Here is a 22,481-nt window from a genome sequence, read left to right on the forward strand (position 1 = left end):
CTAGTCTTTTAGAGTACTCGGGATCTGAGTTATATAGCAGTGGCACAACATCCAACTAGCTTAAAGTCCCCAAGCACTAGTTTGAAAATATATGAATAATCCTTTACTCAACTATACTAATATCGTACACAAGTAACCCAAGTGTCATCAATGTTTCTCGGGCTTCAAGCAAGGCATAACTCTTATGGAATCTTACCTTATTAGATCTTATATTATCACGCAATTATTAAGGGTTTGACTTGAAATCATATTAGAAGGATTCCCGAATCTAACCCCCCCGTTTCATCATCGTAAACCATGCTAAGTTTATAACCAAACAATATACGATGTTACCGATACTTTTACTTGGGTATCGGTACTCCCTCTTTTTGTATCGATACTTCCCCAAGTATCGATACCAAATTTACATTCGATATTTAGAAAATAGACTCAGTATCTATACTCTCCTGGGAGTATCGATACTCACTTTTCTCATTATCGATACCCCTTTGAGTACCAATATTAAAGCTACATTCGATGTTTTGAAAAATACCTAGTATCGATACACCTATTAGGAGTATTGATACTCCCTTAAATATCGATACCAAAATTGGTTATTGGAATGTGATTTGGGTCCCTAAGTGTTTATACTGGTTCCTCAGTATCGATATCATACGAACAATATCAATACTCCTTGATAATCTCTCTATAACCCCTTTGAATTTACACTCTCAGAAATAGATAGTGTTGGTATTGTTCTTATTGTACTAATACCCTCAACCCTAAACTTTATTTTCTCTCATAAAAACTCTCCTCAATCACTCCTAAGGTGTTCCCAAGGTCCTCGTTTGGTGTTTAAAACTTATTTGGCATATAAGGATCATGAAAGGTATTCATTTTATGCATGAACCACAACAAATTCCCATTTTCATGCTTAAACCCCCCAAATGCTTAATAAACTCGTACAAGCACCAAAACTACACATGTTGATCTACAACCAGTAAGGAAAGGTTAGATGTGTGTTACTTTACACCTGGTGACAGAGGAAACAACCAAAGGCTCACTCAATCACTTCTTTCTCTTTATCCTTGCCTTTGGAGCCTCCACCCACTTCTCTCACTAAAATACACACAAGAATGGATTATTAACTTCCTTAGGAGTTTATTAAAAGTACAAACATGATTATAAAGTCTTTGGTACATATTTGAAATGTCCAAGAGCCCTAGAATTCAAAACCCCTCTAAAACCCTAACCTTGGCCACCATAACCAAACCATGAGAAAGTGGTCTTGAATTAAATCTCTAGATGTGTAGTTTGCCTTTCTTACCATAACGGATTTGGACTAGGGCTAAAAATCAAGAAAGCTTTCACCTTTAAGCTTATTAACACAACCAAAGAAGAGAGAACAGAGAGGAATAAGAAGACAATAGATTGGTGAAGAAAAATATATCATGTACGTGTACATCATCAAGTTTTAATGAAATTCTAGCTTTCAAAAGTTTAGGGTTTAATAGCTCTTTTGGTCCTTCTTCAATCATCCTTGTTTTAAAGACACCCTTTGATAGACTAAAATGGGCTCAACCTAAGCCTAATTATTCCATAAGTGGACATGGGTTTCTGACAAGTTAAATGGGTTTATTAAATCCTTCCTCAGGTTGACCTAAACTTCTAACTCTAAAAGTGGGGGCGTTACACTAAACCTTAACCTTAATTTTTTAATTAGAATAATTATAAAACCCTAATTCCTAAATTAAGTACCATAATTCTCACATTAGAACCCAAATTCTAATAATTAAACCCTAATTTCTTTACCAAAATCGTATTGACCCGATCAAATTCCGAATTCCAAAATTGAAACCCACAGTTGTACCAGTACGGTGGCTCATGTGTACAGGGTACTTAGACAATTATGTATCAGTACTGGATGTGTATCAGTACAATATTTACTCAATGTTTTCTATTTTAGATACGTGTACCTGTACTCTTGTTACTGTGTCGGTATGGTATGTTTAACTTGTATTTGTTTTAAGTTTAAATACATGTAGACTTAGATTTTATCTTTTTAATGTAGATTATGGATCTAAACTTAACTCTTTCAAAACAAATTAAGATGATAGAGTGTAAACGTCATATCAACATGAATTTAGATAAGACAAACAACGAAGTATATTCATTATAATTGACTAAAAATTTAATAATTGTGATGAATATATTTGTTTCAGTATATAATATTAATATTATTGTTATAATTTTTTATTGATTTTATAGAAAATGTTGAAGTTGTACATGAGGAAAAGATAAGAATTCCTTATCAGAGTGATAACAAGTGCGAGACACTCATTCATTAGGTGTAAAATATTGAAAAGGAAAAATAAGTGGTCAATTTAAAAAATTAAAAGGTCAATTTAAAAAATAAATGACCAATTTGAAAAATTAGTGAGCATGTTGACACCAAGTGATGTTAAAAGTTCAATACAAGATGGTGATTCAGTAAAAGAAGAAGGTATAGTTCGTTAATCATTAAAGGATGATGCTTTAAATAATATATCAAAAGAGACTAATTTACATAATGTTCGATTGAAAGATGAGAGTTTAGAAAATAAATAAACATAAAAGAAGGATTAAGTGTCGCATCATTGAAGGAAGTCACCGAGAGTCGTGTTAAAAAACAGAGTTTGTCTTCATTATTAATTGTGATAATGGTTATTCTTCACCCTATTGGTAAAAGAAAAATTGAAGTTAATTATGAAGACAACATCAAGACTAACAGTGATGGTTTCCCAAATATTCATCGTGAGGTTTTTAACTTTCAATTTAGTCCTTATCAATTTCCTAGTCAATTAGTTACGTTGAAGGAAACTCCAATGATTAAAAAATGGGCTAAAATGTCTAACGGTCCTAAGGCTTTGTCAAAGAGTAAAGACTCTCAATAGAAAAAGAGCGTGAAATGTTCAACTGCACGTTCTAATTTTACTAATGATCCGAAGTCAAAATATATGGCATCGAAAAAGAGCTAGAACATCTAAACTGTATAGAAAGGTATGTACAAACTATTCTTTATTGGTTATATTTCATCTTAAACTTGATAATATTTTAATAGTTAAATGTTTTCATTTAATAAAAATATGAGGTAGGTGATTGTTATTAGAAACATCCAAAGAAACTGGTATGATTAGTGATGCGTACAAGCAATATTTGGATTACTTGGCGCCTGAAGAATGCAATATTTGTACGAATGTTGCTACTTGGAATGATACATCTAGCACTCTTTACATGGCCAAGAATAATAATTTGGACGTTGCCAATACTCATACTGTTTTTCCAGAAAATGGTTATTTGATTGGGTATTATAGATTAAATTATTAAATATTTTACATGGTCAATATTTATTATTTTATCTGTTATTAATACAAGTGTTTGTATTGTTTTAAATATTTAATAGTTTATCGATCTCTATGGGTACAATTTGCACATGAGACAAGGGCCTATGCGAAAGAATTTATATTTGCCTCTATCTTTTCAGGCAAAAAATAATTTATGGGATAGGGATCACATTATTTATAGTTTATGATTTCATGACTTTTTCAAATTTTTCGTTTGTCTCAGATTATCTTTACCAAATATTTCACACATGCTCAGAAGGCAGGAAAAATACTAACATTTTCAAATTTCGTTTCAGATGGATTGAGAACTTTATATCTACTGATAGTAATAATGTTGAACATGTATATTTAGAATTTATTCTTTGCTTGTATGTAGTTGACACTAGTTTTAAATTCACATGATTTAGCATAATGTTTGTTAATTTAAAAAAAATGGATTAAGAACCAAAAAAATAATAAAACACTACAATGTTACTTCCTGTATATATTGATTTTTAAAGTATTTGTTGAGTCTATTAAATAATTACAAATTTGAGATGATCAAACAATCGGAACACAAATACTTGTTCCCATCAAGCGTATATTGTCCTCACACACTAAGCTTTCATAATTCATACATTGGGGATCCAACAATCGAATAAAAATATTTATATTCAATTCATTTAAAATAAATTAGTACAATATTGTTGCGTTAATTGAATAATCGAACTGTAGTTGAGAATTTGCTTTCCTAGTTGGTCCCGGTACACGAAGATATAGCATCGGTACGACCAATTGAAATGTATCGGTACATGATCAGTATCGGTGCCATTGACACTCACTGAAATATCGCATAACTAAATCATATCGTTACATAGTCTATCGGTACCATTGAAAGTAACTGGAATATCATATAACCATAGCGTATCGGTACATATCCAAGGCCATATTGGTAATCATAGTTTTGGCTACTTCTAACCACGTAATTATATAAATTATCTTAATCTAACAACTAAAAATATAGTTCAAAATAAGTTATCTCCAATAAATATATAATTTCATACTTTAAATTGACACTAATTGTGTGCCCTCAACTACTTATGCATCAATATTTAATTAAACAATTGATACCTCCTAACTTAAACCAATGGAAGATTCAACCCAAACTCATCTAGGAAAAAACACTTTTCGACTCACCCTTCAATACTTTTTTACCTTATACTCTGTCTAATTAAGGTAAAATATCTCAAATGTCTAAAATTAAATTGAACACTTATCAAATTATCCAAAATATGAAAAATCCAAATATTAAGTAAATATTTGAGCATATCCAAAATAGTAGCATATCTAAAACAAAACAAAGATAAAACAATCCATATATGATATCCAAATGGCATAGCCACAACAAAACAATCCAAACATAATCCAAACTAATCCATAGAATAAATCTAAGCCTCCATTACATCGTCGTTGCCATCAACATCATCCTGAAAAAGTTGAAATGAATGCTCCAAGGTCTCAAGATGCTCATCAACTGAATCAAAATGATGCATAATGCGACCCTCCATCTGAGTGATCAACTCTGAAAGTGATGCCAAAGAGACATATCCTTCAGATACTAGAGCAACTAGTGACGAGCCACTCGAGGTTCTAGAGCTGGTCGTGGAGTGCGAGGAATCCAATCATCATTGATAAAATCAAAATGAGCCTTTCGAATAGATAAACCATTAATTTTATTTCCTAGGAAGAAAAGAATATCTATGGAGCAATGTATGTTCTCCTTAATAAAGATATGACTTAGGACACAATTGTAGAAAAAGAATGTGACCATAGAGGTGAGACGGTTGTTGATGATGTAAACTAGGTCGGAAAATATGAATTGAGCAAGATTGATGCGTTGGCTAGTGCGGAAGCACTAAATTCATCAACCATCGACAATCCTAATGGTAGAATAGTTACCTATGGATGGTAGAAACCACTAAGTGATAATCAAATGGAGACATCGAACATGGGCATTTAGGGCGGTAACAGAGCCAGGGATTGGAGAGTCAGGAATATGTTGATCCTCATCATCGAGACCAGTGTTTTCTAGACCAAGATGGTTGGTAATTATTTTGGAGTCTACCAAGAAGGTCTTCCCCATAAGATAAGACTCTATGGAAATAACATTGTTAGTAGGTTCATCAACATGACAACGAGCGATAGAAAAAAAATAGGGTTAAAGTGGGAAAATATTATGGCTTAAGTTTAAGAAAGGAAAAAATTCATTGCTTCATAAAACCCATGTAAGCAAATTCAAAATAGGGATCGAACATAAATTCAAAATCAACAACACACTCATTCCTAATAGTAAATTATTTTAACATATCAAACTATGCCCTTTGGCTTATAACTATGGGTTCATTAAAACATGTGTCAAAAGAAGTAGGTAAAATGGATTTGGGTTGAGGTTCAATTTTGGAATGACTCACAGACGGTAAACTTGAACGATGACGTTTAGTTGGAAGTTTTGATATTGGTGCCATTTAAAAAAATTAAAGGTTCTAGACATACACTTAGAAAAAAATCAAACCCCTTCAAAAACAATAATCACATTGTATACAAAATCCATAAATTTTAGTTCTTTTTCGATATTCGAAATAGATGTAAAAATTTAAAACAAATATAAAATAAACTGAACTAGATGCAAAAACCTAAAAAGTTCAATCTAGATGCAAAATCCTAAAAAATATATATAACATTCAAATAAATTAAAGGATATTCTAATAATACCTCATAAAATAGACGAAAGAAGTGATGGGTATGCACGATTCATTGGTTAGAGAAGAAATCCTTTGAAATCCTTGCCAAAACTGAGAAGGATTTTCGAATTTTGAGTGAAATTTGGTGGGTTTTTTAGGGAAACTTGTGGTCTTCGGGTTAGGGTTTGATAAATTTTTGGGGAAAATAGATAAAGACATATTTATATCTCTTAGTTTTGCACGTACCAGTACGATTATTAATAAGTATCAGTACATGTATTCAAACAATATCGGTATTTGGTCTATATTGATACCTACGTAACTCACTAAAATTCCATAAAAGTAACGTGTATCGATACACTTGTTGTACATTGTCAGTATTATAATAAGGTATTGTTTTTGTACCATGTAAAATTTGAATTTGATTCAAAAGATTTTGTAACACCCATTTTTCGTATATATCCACGTACACGAGTCACAGATGTCACATGACTTTTAAAACATTTTCGTAAGTGAAAACTAGTAAAATTTTGTTTATTTAAATAAATGGATTAATAATATAATTTATAAAACATTCTTCAACTACTATTATATAAATAACGTTTAAAAATCATCAAACAATAGTTTAAGTTTAAACGTAATATAATACTACAACCAAATACCAAGTATCTTATCAGAGCATCACAACATATCTAAGTACATGGCAACTAGTAATATCAAAATAAACATCTATAGATGTCATACTATTACTGATGAGGCAACCCTTGACAGATGATATCGTATGCACTCCTTACTCTGATTCGTACACTAAACCTACGTGTGAAAATCATCAGACGTAAGTATTTACTTAGTGAGGCGTAATAAAATAAATAAAGCGTAACAAAACATAAGTATTTAATAAAAGATCAAATACGAATTTAATTGTATAAAGTATAATAACACATAAAACTGACTTGGTAAGCCAAGTTTACTTCAATTGACATGCGAAACGTCATCTCGTATGCCCAACATACTTAACATAAAGTATAATCCAAAATATCCATTTTCAGGCCAATGTATGATAAATGATAACGCAGGGTACATGAGTTGCACATATGCTAAATGAAAGTATAGGTATTTTAGTAACAACAACACTATACTAATATATCAAAATGGTAATTCAAAAACTCATTATGAATACCATGCATGCACACATAGTTCCAAAAAAACACAAAAGTACTAATACAAAAATCCAACATATGCGTTAAACAAAATCGATTGATAACCCTTATACTCTAAGTATGTCAAAATGCACCTATGACTCTCAATGCACAAACAACAGTCATTAGATCAAATTCGTAGATTAAACATTTATTCTGAAACATTGATAGTTGTTAATATAATATAAAAGTTCATCCATCTATTTTAGGGGTGTTCATACCCTAAAATCACCACAAACCATTTTCATAAACCTTATGAAAATATTTCAAAATACGGTAAAAAATTCTTTTATAAAAACATTCGAGGTTGGCTCATCTCAAGTCGTCCTCATATCATATAAGTACATAATAAATGCACTTGTAACACCCTCAACCCATACCCGACCCGGATACGAGTCCAGGATGTCACATTGACTATAAAAAACAATATTATAAAAAATGATAAAACATTTGAACTTATATTATTAAAATACAATAATATACATATGTTAATACAAGTTTATCAAAATACTCAGAGCATACACAACTTGACCCTTTGATTACATGCCAACATTCATTTACATAACAAAATGACCTACTGATTAAGTTGCATCTGATCTGATAGTTGCAGGAGTAATGTTGTCCAGCTGCTTAACCTGTCTCGTCTACTTTCTCGGATCCTACGTGTGAAACACTCACACGCCAAGTCATCGATTTAGTGAGGGAATATAATAATAATAACAACAAGGAAATGTAATGAAAATGCCATAATAAGATGGAATGAGATGAAATCTTATGCTTAACAATGCAATTTATATCACCATGTTCCTTACCTATAAGAATATTACATTAACATTCATGAATTCGTATTAATAAGTTTATTGACCCATGATACCATACTGAGAACCTAAGGTATGTGAGTAGGTGAGGTTGTGCACTATGTTGTCACCACAACTCACATAAATGCACCGAAGTGCCACGTAGAATTGCACCAAAGTGCCACATAGAATTGCATCGTAGTGCTATATAAGATGTCCCTAAGGACCACGTAGAAAATTCCTTAAGAATCATATACATATGTCAAGGATCAAGTATATGTCTCAAAAGACATCACACATGTTCCAAGGAATACATATATGTCTCGAAAGACCGCGTAGACCCTCTAATCTTGGCATGCCAACTATACCTATAGTTCTCATCTACATAACATGGGCTTTTCTCAATCTACATAGTATATCACATAGACATATCCTTTTCCTTACCTTCATCACATAGTTCATATAACTTTGCATACATATTCATTTAAAACATGTTACAGAATGAACATAGTATGAATTCATATCATGCTTCACACTATGAAATGAATCATGCATCAATGTATTGAATCTAGACTTATCACAAGTCTAGAACTGGATACACTACGAAAATCATGTTATGCATGTGCACTCACCTATATTTCTTTGCCTTTCCCTCGATCGATCTTACTGGGAAATTGTTTTGGAACTTGTTTAGGCTCTGTATCTATATAGTAATTCATTGATACTTATCAGTATACTAATTAATATATTCTAAACTATCATTTCTTAGGCTAAAAGAAAAGTTATTTTCATCTTTTAATGAAGGTATGTATCGATGCACTACACCATGTATCAATGCATCCCTTGACGGGTGCATCGATGCACTATCTATGCATCGGTACATAAATCCCATTCGATGTTTGTATTTTAAGGGGGTGCATCGATGCACTACTTGAGCATCGATACACTGATGGCATTCGATGTTTTTATTTTATAGTAGTGCATCGATACACTTCATGTGTATCGATACACCTTGAACAATTTCTGGGATTTTACCCTTGATGCATCGATACACATTGAATGTGCATCGATGCACATAGCCCAGAAATGTTATTTTTAGCACGAAATCCCTTCATAATCCCCTTAACACTACATAATTCACCTCTGTTCATATCCCTAATTTGCATACACTTACTTAAATTAATTATTATCCATTTAATACCTATAAAACTTAAAATTCCAGTCTTCCCTATAGAATTTAAGAACCTCACTCAAATTCCAACATGTTATAATCCCTATTCTAACATTTCCTATTCCTTAATTAGCTTGATGACAAGTCAAATCCCACTTCTAATTCTTATTATGAACTCTAATCCAATATTTCACTTTTCTACTTCCTTTCTTTAATTCTTCATGTACTCCTAATCTTATGGTTTTAAGATAACCTAAGCTTTTCTTAAGCTTAGTTATCATCTAATTATCAAAAAGCAACCTTAAATTCATCCAGAATTTCATCAATAAGAAAACTCACCTTTAGCTTGGCTTCACGGTGGAGAAGAATAATGAAGAAGAAGAGAAATCTGGAAACTCTGGTCTTCCCCACTAGCTTCCACCTGGGTATAAAATATCATCAACTAATATTTAATTGTTTCCTTTGTTAAAAGACTTATTTACCCCTTTAGTTCATCATTCTTAGCTAATTGATCCTACATCAAACATTTCAATCGATTTTTTAAACTTTTCAATTTATCCAATTAGGTCACTGAATTTTTAAATATCACAGTTTAATCACTAACTTGGTATGAAGGATGTTACAAATATCCCTCCCTCAAGAAAATTCATCCTCGAATTTTCATTGCACGAACAGATGGGGGTATTGAAATCGCATATCCTCTTCACGTTCCCACGTTGCTTCTTTTACTTTGTGATTTCTCCAAAGAACTTTAACCAACGGAACCATTTTATTTCTCAATTGTTTGACTTCGTGAGCCAATATTTGTATTGGTTCCTCTTCATAGGTCAAATCAGGTTGAACTTATACTTGTTCTGGTGCAACGATGTGAGAGGGATCAGACCTATATCTTCGTAACATGAACACATGGAAAACATTATGGATTTTCTTCATTTCTGGTGGCAGAGATAACTGATATGCCACTGGTCCTATTCTTTTAGCAACTTCATATGGCCCGATGAATCTAGGACTTAGTTTTCCTTTTCGGCCAAATCGTAATACCTTTTTCCAGGGTGACACCTTGAGAAACACTTTATCTCCAACTTCAAATTAAACCTCTTTTCTTTTACTGTCAGAATAGGACTTTTACCGATCAAATGCCACTTTTAGGTTATGTTGAATCTCTCGAACTTTCTCTTCCATATCCTAAATCAAATCTGGACCGAGTACATTTTGATCTTTGAGCTCATACCAGTTTAATGGCGTACGACATTTCCTCCAATAGAACGCCTCATAGGGTGACATTTTAATACTAGACTGATAACTATTGTTGTAAGCGAACTCCGCTAGTGGTAAATATTTCTCCCACGACCCTTTAAACTCAATGACACATGCTCGCAACATATCTTCCAATATTTGAATAGTTCTTTCTGATTGTCAGTCTGTCTGGAGGTGAAAAGCGGTACTAAAGTTTAAGCGAGTCCCCAATGCTCTATGCCAGGATTTCCAGAATCTTGAGGTGAATCGAGGGCCTCGATCAGAAACTATAGAAACAGGCAGGCACTCCATGCAATCTAATAATTTCTCTAATATACAGTTCCGAATACTTTTACATAGAGAAAAATCTGTTATGACAGGAAGGAAATGTGCTGACTTGGTCAATCGATCAACAATTACCTAAATTAAATCTCTTTTGTTTGGAGTTAGGGGTAACCCCGAAGCAAAATCCATTGTTACATTTTCCCACTTTCATTGTGGAATGAAAAGTGTTTGTAATAATCCAGACGGAACTTGATGTTCGGCTTTGACTTGCTGACATGTTAAGCACTTGGACACAAATTCAGTAATGCTTCGTTTCATCCTTGGCCACGAATACCGATCTTTTAAATCCATATACATCTTGGTTCCACCCGGGTGCATCGTCAATGGACTACAATGAGCCTCTATCAATAAATCTTTCTTCAACTCTTCATCATCTGGTATCCCAATTCTTTCTTTATAATACAATTTTCCATCGGACTTCATCTCAAAATCTTTAATCTCTTTATTCTTTACTTGCTCTATTCTTTTTAAGCATATTTCATCTTGGCTTTGCAATTCTTCTATTCGGTCCAACAATGCTGGTTTAAGTTTTAACTCTGCACATAAACCGCCGTCTCCAGTTAAAGATAATCTTGCATTCATAGCTCTTAAAGCTGTAAATGTCTTTCTACTCAAGGAATCTGCTACCACGTTAGCCTTTCCGGGATGATAGTCAATTATTATATCATAATCTCTCAAAAACTCAACCCATCTCGTTTGTCTCAAATTAAGCTCTTTTTGAGTCATCGGGTATTTCAAGCTCTTATGATCCGTATACAAGTAACATCGTTCTCCATATAGATAATGACACCAAATCTTGAGAGCGAACACCACTGCAGCCATTTCTAAATCATGGGTAGGGTAATTCTTTTCATGTGGTTTCAACTGTCTCAATGCATACGCTACCACCTTCTCTTCTTGTATTAATACACACCCAACCCATTGTGGGGCACGTCACTGTATACGACAAACATCTTGCCAAATTCCGATTGAACCAATATAGGAGTTTCTGTCAGAATTCTCTTTAAAGCTTCAAAACTTTCTTGGAATTCAAAAGTCCAAATAAACGGTACGTTCTTTCTCATCAGCTTCGTTAAAGGCAACACTATCATCGAAAAATTCTTCATGAATCTTCGATAAAAACTGACAAGTCCAAGGAAACTCCAAACTTCTGATACATTCTTTGGAACTTCCCAGTCTATTCTAGCTTTTACCTTTTGAGGGTCCACTCTAATTCCATCGGCAGATATCACATGCCCCAAAAATTTTACTTCATTTAGCCAAAATTCACATTTGGACAATTTAGCATAAAGTTTCTTATCCCTAAGAATTTGCAAAACTATCCTCAGATGTGTACTATGCTCTTCAATAGATTTTGAGTACACCAGTATGTCATCAATAAATACAACTATAAACTGGTCTAGATAGGGTTAAAAAATCCTATTCATGAGATCCATGAAAGCAGAAGGTGCATTCGTTACTCCAAATGGCATTACAATGAATTCATAATGACCATATCCCGTTTTGAAAACCGTCTTTGGAATATCTTTCTCCTTAATCTTCAATTGGTGATAACCAGAACGTAAGTCAATCTCCATTTAGCTGATCAAACAAGTCATCAATGCACGGGAGGGGATGTTTATTCTTGATGGTCACCTTATTAAGCTGTCGATAATCAATGCAAAGACGCATTGACCCATCATTCTTCTTGACAAATAACACTGGAGCTCCCCAAGGTGACACACTTGGTCGAATAAATCCCTTCTCTAACAATTCTTGCAATTGATTCTTTAACTCTTGCAATTCTTTCAGAGTCATTCGATAAGGTGTCATTGCAATTGGAGCGATTCCTGGCATTACTTCAATTTGAAATTTTACCTCTCTATCTGGAGGTAATCCTGGCAACTCAGCAGGGATAACATCAGGGAATTCCCGAACTATTGGAATCTCATTTAATACTTTCTCTTTAGCTCTTATATCTATCACATTTGCAAGAAAACCTTGACATCCTTGTAGCAATAGCTTCTTAGCAGACATTACTGATATTACATTTGCTAAAGGATTAAACATTTCACTGATCACTCTTACTTATATTCCTCCTAGACTCTTCAGGGTTACCTTTTTTGATCTACAATTAACATCCCCATAGTAACGAAACAACCAATCCATTCCCAGAATCACTTTAAACTCATCAAATAGTAATTACATCAGATTAGTAGGGAATTCAATTCCCTGAATCTTTATGGGACACCCCTAACATACTTTGTTCACCTAAGCACTATGCCCTAAAGGATTAGTTACTATAATCTCATTACTCGTGGCTTCTAAGGGGATCCTCAATTCCTTTACTAATTTACTTGTAATGTAAGAATAATTAGAACCCGGATCAATCAGTACCAATACTAATTTATCATGCAGCTAAAAATTACCTGCTATAATATCAGGGTCATCACAGTCTTCAATTGTCTTTAAATTGTATACCCGTGCGGTTGATCGAACTTCATGTTGAGAGGATTCGGACTGGTTCTTTCCTCTACCTTTTCCCCGACCTCTCTGTGAGGCAGAACCAACTCTCTTAGATGGTGCAAACTCTCCAACCATTAACGGATAATCCCAGATAAAATGTTTGGCATCTCCGCATCGAAAACAAACTTCGAAAGCCATCTAACATGTCCCAAAATGGTTCTTCCCACAATGCTGACACTGTCTTGCTTGACCTTGATTAGATCTCCCATCACTAGATCCTACTGACTGTGTCTGTCTAGGCCTTGCCTGAATTGCTCCCCTAGCAGATGATTGAACTGATTCTGATCTAACTTGTGATCGAAATCCTGAGTCTCTTCCTATTTTTGGTGGTGCTGAGCTGGAACAAGCATCTGTCCTCTTTGATGTCTGAACTCTTGAGTCCCTGAATCTCTCATTCTAAGCCCTTTCAAGAGCCTTTACACAATTGATCACCTCCTGAAATGAGGACAAGTTTAATACTATCAGTATCTCTTTCAATATAGGGTGTAAGCCCTCTACAAACCATTCACAAGAATCTTTTTCAGTAGGCACAAGCTCATATGAAAACCGACTCAGCTTGTTGAACTCGCATTCATACTCATATATACAGAGCGGTTCATCTGTTTCAAGTTTATAAACTCCTGCTTCATTTTCAAATAAACTGATCTCCAATATACTTGTTTTTAAATTCTTCTAAGAACAAAGACCAAGTCAACTGGTCACTTGACATCCTCATGGTGACGTTCGTCCACCATATTCTCGCCTGACCCCTCAGTAAAGAGACAACTCCATCTAACTTCTCTACTTCAGAGCAGTGGAGACCATCCAACATGATTTTTAAATCATTTAACCAGAGATCTGCCACAATCGAAACTTCCTCGGCTTCTCCCTTAAATTTGGGAGCTCCCAAACGTTTCAACTCTTTTTCTACATTCATTCTTTTAGTTTGTGGGGCAGAAGATTGAAGACGCGTCAGAATAGCGTCCAACGTCCTGAAGCAAGTGTCTTGGTCTTGTACAGGCACTCCCTGAGATGCATGTCCTTCACCTTGCCTGGCCAGGGCAGGTGAATTACTGCTTTTAGCAGGCCTATCTTCTCCAACTTCACTTCGGGAGATATTATGTCCAGACATCTAATAAAATAAACACATTGTTCTATTTGCAAAAACATCATACTTATACTATACCAGATCATAAGTTTTCACTATATGTTGGCATGTATTCCATTTAAAGACTCTATAGACTCTGGTTTATGCCTAGAATCGGCTAAACCATAGATCTGATACCATTAAATGTAACACCCTCAACCCATACCTAACCCGGATACGAGTCTAGGATGTCACATTGACTATAAAAAACAATATTCTAAAAAAATGATAAAACATTTGAACTTATATTATTAAAATACAATAATATACATGTGTTAATACAAGTTTATCAAAATACTCAGAGCATAAACAACTTGACCCTTTGATTACATGTCAATATTCATTTACATAACAAAATGACCTACTGATTAAGTTATCTCTGATCTGATAGTTGTAGGAGTAATGTTGTCCAGCTGCTTAACCTGTCTTGTCTACTTTCTCAGATCCTATGTGTAAAACACTCACATGCTAAGTCATCGACTTAGTGAGGGAATATAATAATAATAACAACAAGGAAATGTAATGAAAATGCCATAATAAGATGGAATGAGATGAAATTTTATACTTAACAATGCAGTTTATATCACCATGTTCCTTACCTATAAGCATATTACATTAACATTCATGAATTCGTATTAATAAGTTTATTGGCCCATGATACCATACTGAGAACCAAAGGTATGTGAGTACGGCGAGGTTGTGCACTATGCTGTCACCACATCTCATATAAATGCACCGAAATGCCACGTAGAATTGCACCGAAGTGCCGCGTAGAATTGCATCGTAGTGCTATATAAGATGTCCCTAAAGACCACGTAGAAAATTCCTTAAGAATCATATACATATGCCAAGGATCAAGTATGTGTCTCAAAAGACATCACACAAGTTCCAAGGAATACATATATGTCCCGAAGGACCGCGTAGACCCTCTACTCTTGGCATGCCAACTATACCTATAGTTCTCATCTACATAACATAGGTTTTTCTCAATATACATAGTATATCACGTAGACATATCCTTTTCCTTACCTTCATCACATAGTTCATATAACTTTGCATACATATTCATTTAAAACATGTTACAGAATGCACATAGTATGAATTCATATCATGCTTCACACTATGAAATGAATCATGCATCAATGTATTGAATCTAGACTTATAAAAAGTCTAGAACTGGATACACTACAAAAATCATGTTTTGTATATGCACTCACCTAATTTTCTTTTCCTTTCCCTCGATCGATCTTACTGGGCAATTGTTCTGGAACTTGTTTAGGCTCTGTATCTATATAGTAATTCATTGATACTTATCAGTATACTAATTAATATATTCTAAACTATCATTTCTTAGGCTAAAAGAAAAGTTATTTTCATCTTTTAATGAATGTATGCATCGATGCACTACACCATGTATCGATGCACTACACCATGTATCGATGCATCCCTTGACGGGTGCATCGATGCACTATCTATGCATCGGTACATAAATATCATTCGATGTTTGTATTTGAAGGGGGTGCATCGACGCACTACTTGTTCATCGATACACTGATGGCATTCGATGTTTTTATTTTAAAGGAGTGCATCGATACACTTCATGTGCATCGATACACCTTGAACAATTTCTAGGATTTTACCCTTGATGCATCGGTACACATTGAATGTGCATCGATGCACATAGCCCATAAATGTTATTTTTAGCACAAAATCCCTTCATAATCCCCTCAACACTACATAATTCACCTCCTTTCATATCCCTAATTTGCATACACTTACTTAAATTAATTATTATCCATTCAATACCTCTAAAACTTAAAAATTCAGTCTTCCCTATAGAATTTAAGAACCTCGCTCAAATTCCAACATGTTATAATCCCTATTCTAACACTTCATATTCCTTAATTAGCTTGATGACAAGTAAAATCCCACTTCTAATTCTTATTATGAACTCTAATCCAAGATTTCACTTTTCTACTTCCTTTCTTTAATTCTTCATGTACTCATCATCTTATGGTTTTAAGATAACCTAAGCTTTCCTTAAGCTTAGTTATCATCTAATGATCAATAAGCAACCTTAAATTCATCCAGAATTTGATCAACTAATATTTAATTGTTTCCCTTGTTAAAAGACTTATTTACCCCTTTAGTTCCTACTTATTTGCTAATTAATCCTACACGAAACATTTCAATATATTCTTTGAACTTTTCAATTTATCCAATTAGGTCATTGAATTTTTAAATCTCACAATTTAATCACTAACCCAATTCTGAGGATGTTACAGCACTCCCATGGTATGCCTCACCATTATCTTACTATCGAAATCCGATTATTCTTGATTTTTTCCTTGCCTTTCACTTTGCTCGTATAACGAGTTCGATCACGATCTACACGAGCATCCATACAAAGCATATACAAATATAAAATACATGTTAGTATTCTTACTAAGATTTCATACTTAATAATAATACTCAAAAAGTACTATTATTTTCGAATTCTTCTAAAATTCATCTTAACTTTTTCTTTTTATTCATATTGGGCTCTTGTCATTAATTCTTCAATTCAAGGCCCAAATAAGCCTAATAATTTCCAACATTAAACTTTCAGCCCAAATACCTCAACAATGTCATATTTATAATTTAATCCACTTATTTTCTCAATGTTTACCATTTAGCCCTCAAACTTTGTCAAATTCCCAAAATGGCTAAATTTCACATTCTAACTTCAATTTCAGTCCCCAAATAGTAATTTCTAGCATAGTAAAACAATTATTGAACAATTAAACAACAACCCAGAACTTTTTATAATTACCAATTTGGTCCCCAACTTTCAAAAAATTATTAATTGGTCCAAAAAAAATTTCTAAGGCTTGTAGAACCTTTCTAATATCATTTCTAAGCCACATGAAATTTTTCAATATTTTCCCCATCCTCCTCCTCAAGGTCAAATGGTTTATGTACCCAAAACTAGGGTTTTCATGATTTTACTCTACTTTGATTCAATTCAAGAATGAAATCAACATTGATTCAACCTTATACAATCTCTATAATCGAATTCCTAATCAAATTTCATTATAACATAAACTTCCTCCAATATAGAGGCATATATAGATGGTTTTAATCATAAATCATGCTTGGAATTAATTCTACAACCTCAAAAACATCAAAATTCTTCACCAATTCCATAAACCCTAATGTAAACATAAACCCTAGAAATTTGGATCTTTTAACACAAACCAAATTAGCAAGCAATAATGGTACTAAATGATAGTGTTTTTCAAATATAATAATTTTCTATTTCACAGTAAGATCCAAAATCCAAAGGAAACTGCTCAAAAATGAGAAATAAATTTTCTCTCACCTTGCTAGGGGGTTCACGAAAAAGGGGCTAAAAATGACTTAAGTTTCATGACATTTATAATGAATTTCATGTTAATTTACCTTATATTAAGCTTAAATGAATTAAAATTCATTTAATGTGAAATATCCATTTTTCCATTAATGAAACTTGATATTTACCTTAATACCAAGGCACATAACCTTTATCATCTTTACAAAGTCAAAGATGAACAAAATATTTTACCCTTTTCCAATTTTACCAATCATCTTTCCAAAAATTACAATCTTGCCACTTTGATATAACGATCCAAATTAAACATGGAAATAAGTTTTCAAATCCAATGGTACATATTATTTTCCATCATTTTAACACGTGGAAACAATATTTTAAGCCTGATTTATCATCCTTCAATTTTTTCTGAAATTTCTATTCAATTCGGTTTATCGATTTCTTACCGGACTTTAACATTTTCTAGTTTTCAACATAAATTTTGTATCAAGAATCTAATTTCAATAAAACCCAACTCCCAAAATTATAATATTTATTTATGAAATAAAAATTATTTTTTGGAAAATTACCACTTAGATCCCTAAACTTTTTCCAATTTTATACTTTGGCTACTAAACTTTCAAAACTTATATTATGGTCATTAACCAAAATTTGGGGTATTACAAATTTTATATTCTTACTTTGAATTTGAATTTGCATTTGTTTCAAATTAACCTTTATATTCGTATTTGACAATTGTATTTGAATATAAAGACAAAATATTTAGGATTGGTTATTTTGTTCTTTTAAATCAAACTATCATTTTCGAGATTAAAACTAATAGTATTTTATGTATATAACTAGTATGTTCTGCACGTATATCTATAATAACATAAGTAAACTATATCTCCATATGGACACAAAAAAGACAACCCCAAACCTCATTCATCATGTGGTAGTTGCTTCGAAATTTGATATATTATCGAGCCACACTCAAATATAGTCCTGTTTATCATTAGAGACAAAATTGTAGAAAATAACATTAGAAAACGCAACAACAAAAAAGCTAAAACAAGTTTTTTAAGTCAATGTATCACAAATAAAACTAATTCTTAACTATTAACAATATACATAACAACAAAGAGTGATTACTATTATATTTTCTATTTAATTACCTCAGATATTTGGATGAGACCCCACACTACCAATCCTTATTTGGTTGCCAATCTAAAGTAGTTGGTTCTTTTTCCATATTTTTCAATTCACTGGTATATGCAGCCTAAAAAATATCAACATACAGAACAACAAAGAGTAATTACTATTATATTTCATATTTAATTACCTCATATATATGTCATCTTCTTTGTATCTGTCAGGCATATATCGAGCTAATTTTGATATTTCAAGTTCATTAGTATTCCTTGTATCCTGATCAGAAGGCTTGTTTGGAGAATGTTCAGAGGTTTTATGCAAGTCTAACGTGACATCCTCATCGTATAAAATATGTGTTGGGTTGGACGATGAAGCCTTGCGCTTAATTCTCTTGAATTTTTCTCTTTCAGTTTCAAGAACTATATGATCACCAATTCCAAGAGTCTCTCCACTTTTATTGGTTCTCTTTTTACATCCCATTTTCACTATTTGCAATTTAAGACTCGTTTTTGCAAATTCATCTTTAACCTCATTGAAAGTTTTGAATATTTGTGGTGCACGTTGACATATAGTCATACAATAAGAGGGTAAAGGGGAATACATGGCTTGAACTATTATTGGATTATTATCTTTGACGTATGTATTCTTATTTTGTAGTTCAACATATTTCTTCACATAGATAGTCCATTATTTCATTATACATCATTGAGACATTTCTTTTTCCTTTTTTATAGTTCAACACGACAAACATATGACGACATGAAAAATCCAACGGACTTCAACTTCATACAACAATAGTACATGGTATCATGTGTAGTATCTTTAAGTACAAGATACAACTTCTCCTTTTCAACATGCTCTAACCAATAAAACATGCAATCATTCTGTACTTGGTGTAACAATAGCATTTTTCGTATATACTTGACTTGCATTACGTTTTAAAGTTTCCAACACAGCGTCATAATACGGTTATTCATCCATTTTTTTGTAGTTTTGATGACCTTCCTCCCATCTTAGAGATTGTAGTTGTCTATGATATTTCTTAACAAATCGATACAACATTACTTTTCTGTCCAACCGAGTTTTTAATGTTCTATTCATTGACTCACACCATTAAGTAGTCCCCATTGCTGCACAACAAAATATATAGTAATTTGGTTAAATATAGTTAATAAATATAATATTAAATACAATTCAAGTGTATATAATATTACCTGCATAAAAATATCCTTGCAAATATGTTTCTGCCCATTTCTTTTTATCTTCATACAATTCTTGAACCCATATATTTCCTTCAACTTTGTGTTTATCCACTAATTCTATCCAAGCCCTTTCAAAATTTGATTTAGTTCTACACTTGTCAGTGTATCTCAAAAACCCGTCGAGAAAATTGTGTTTAATATTAGACTGGACGTTATTCATCATATTCCATAAACACAATCTATGTTTTTCCTTGGGTAGTACTTCAGAAATGGTATTTGCCATGGCATTATCTCTATCAGTAATAATAGTAAGAGGTTTGTAGCCATCTCTCACTTCAATTAGTTATTGTAACACCCATATATAGGTATCATCTTTCTCATTCACAACCAAAGCACAACCAAATGGTATTGTGTTTCGATGATGATTAACACCAACCAAAACAATGAAAAACTTGTTGTATGTGTTGCAGTTTTAATTCGTATCAAATGCAAGAACATGCTTGAATTTTTTATAGTTGGCGCGTGATGTACCATCGGACCAGAATAACTTCTCTAAGTTTTTGAATCCATCATGTGTGCCTCATAAAAAAGTATCAGATTCTTGCATTTCTTTTCATTTGATTCTATATAGATATTTGTACAAATCCTTCGGTAGAAATCCAATATTCTCAATTGAACCAGCTTCATTCATGAAATTTCGCATCAACTTGCTTGGAGCAATTCTAGAGTTGTGCATGCTCTTATTCTTTATTTTGTCCAACCCACTAATTTTTCGGAATGACCTACAAAATAAATCATTAAAGAATATTAAATAAACACACACAAATTTATAAGATAGAAGTTAGTATGTAACAATTTACTTTTAGATTAATTACATACCTGATGTAAGCAACTTGTGTTGGGTGAACCATATCATGGTTATGTTTTACATGGAATTTAGCAACTTTCCAATATTGATATTGTTTGTCCAATTTGAATATAATAGATGCTCCACATCTAACTCTAATGGACGGTATTTGTTCATGTTTTCTATTTTGAAGGCCAGTCCATCTTTCCTCTCTACATCACTCCTTACGGCACATCATTTTCTTTGTAATTATGTGACATCATTTTGACTTTTCATTGTCTGGTCGACTCGAACTCCAAAACCTTTCACTTTTTCCTAGGTATGATGAAATTCAATGCAGTCATCTAAAGTCTTCAACTTTAGCATACTTATATCATTTTCATCGTAATCTTTTAATTCTTTCCCAATGTTATCTCATATACTTTCATCAATGAAGTTGTCAATTGTCTTCTCATCATCGAATTGTTTGTCATCATCAGTAGGTTGTTCTTCTTTAGTATAAGTTTCACCATCTGATTCATTGTTGTATCCATCTTTATCCTAATTATGGTCATTTTCATCCTGATTATGACAATCCAACTTCGTAATTTGAATTTTGGTATATTCATTATCAAATATCTCAAAACATCTACTCCCTCCGTCCTATTTTTAGTGTCCATTGTTGACTTTTCACGTAGTTTTAGGAAGAAAAAGTTTGTATAAGAGATGTGTTGTAAAAAAAATTAAAATGACAATTTTACCCTTTAAAAGTTAAATTTTAGTTTGTTGGGAAACTAATAAAATGGGTAGAAAGAGAAATGAGTCTAGTAAAAGTTGTTGATTTTTTCAAAGGGACAATTTTAAAACACAAAAGAGACATTTTTTATGGTACAGATGGAGTATTAAAAAAAGAAAAAGAAAGCAACATTATTAAAATGTGAATGACAGAATAATAACTCTAAAATAAATACAAGTTAAACATATCGTATCGGTACACGTAACAAGAGTACCAGTACTCGTATCTGAAACAAAAAAAATTGTATAAATATTGTATCGATACGCATCCAATACCGATACATAACTGCCCGAGTACCGATACACATGAGCCACCATATCAGAATGATATATGATTCATTTGGGAAATATGAATTTGATTGGGTTAATATTGTTCTAATAATGAAATTAGGGTTCAATTATTGGAATTGGGGTTCTAATGTAGGAATTATGGTACTCAATTTGGCAATTAGGATTCTACTATTTGCCTAATTAGGAAATTAGGGGTATGATTTGGGATTTAAGGGATTATGGGAAGCAGAATGAGATGGTGGTCGTCGTACATGGGCAGTCGTGGTCACTGCAGGTGAATGCGTTAACATCCGGTGAGGCATCACCCGCTAGTGACAGCTTGAACGGCCGCCCAAGTTCGAAACAAAACATACAAAAAGAAAGCTTACCTTATTAGATTGGTTGTGTGAATGGCGGTGAATGAAGGTTGAGCTCGAACGGCAACCA

The sequence above is a fragment of the Hibiscus syriacus genome, unplaced genomic scaffold (genome assembly GCF_006381635.1).
Source record: "Hibiscus syriacus cultivar Baekdansim isolate YM2019G1 unplaced genomic scaffold, ASM638163v2 tig00116984_pilon, whole genome shotgun sequence".
In the NCBI taxonomy this organism is placed as follows: domain Eukaryota; kingdom Viridiplantae; phylum Streptophyta; class Magnoliopsida; order Malvales; family Malvaceae; genus Hibiscus; species Hibiscus syriacus.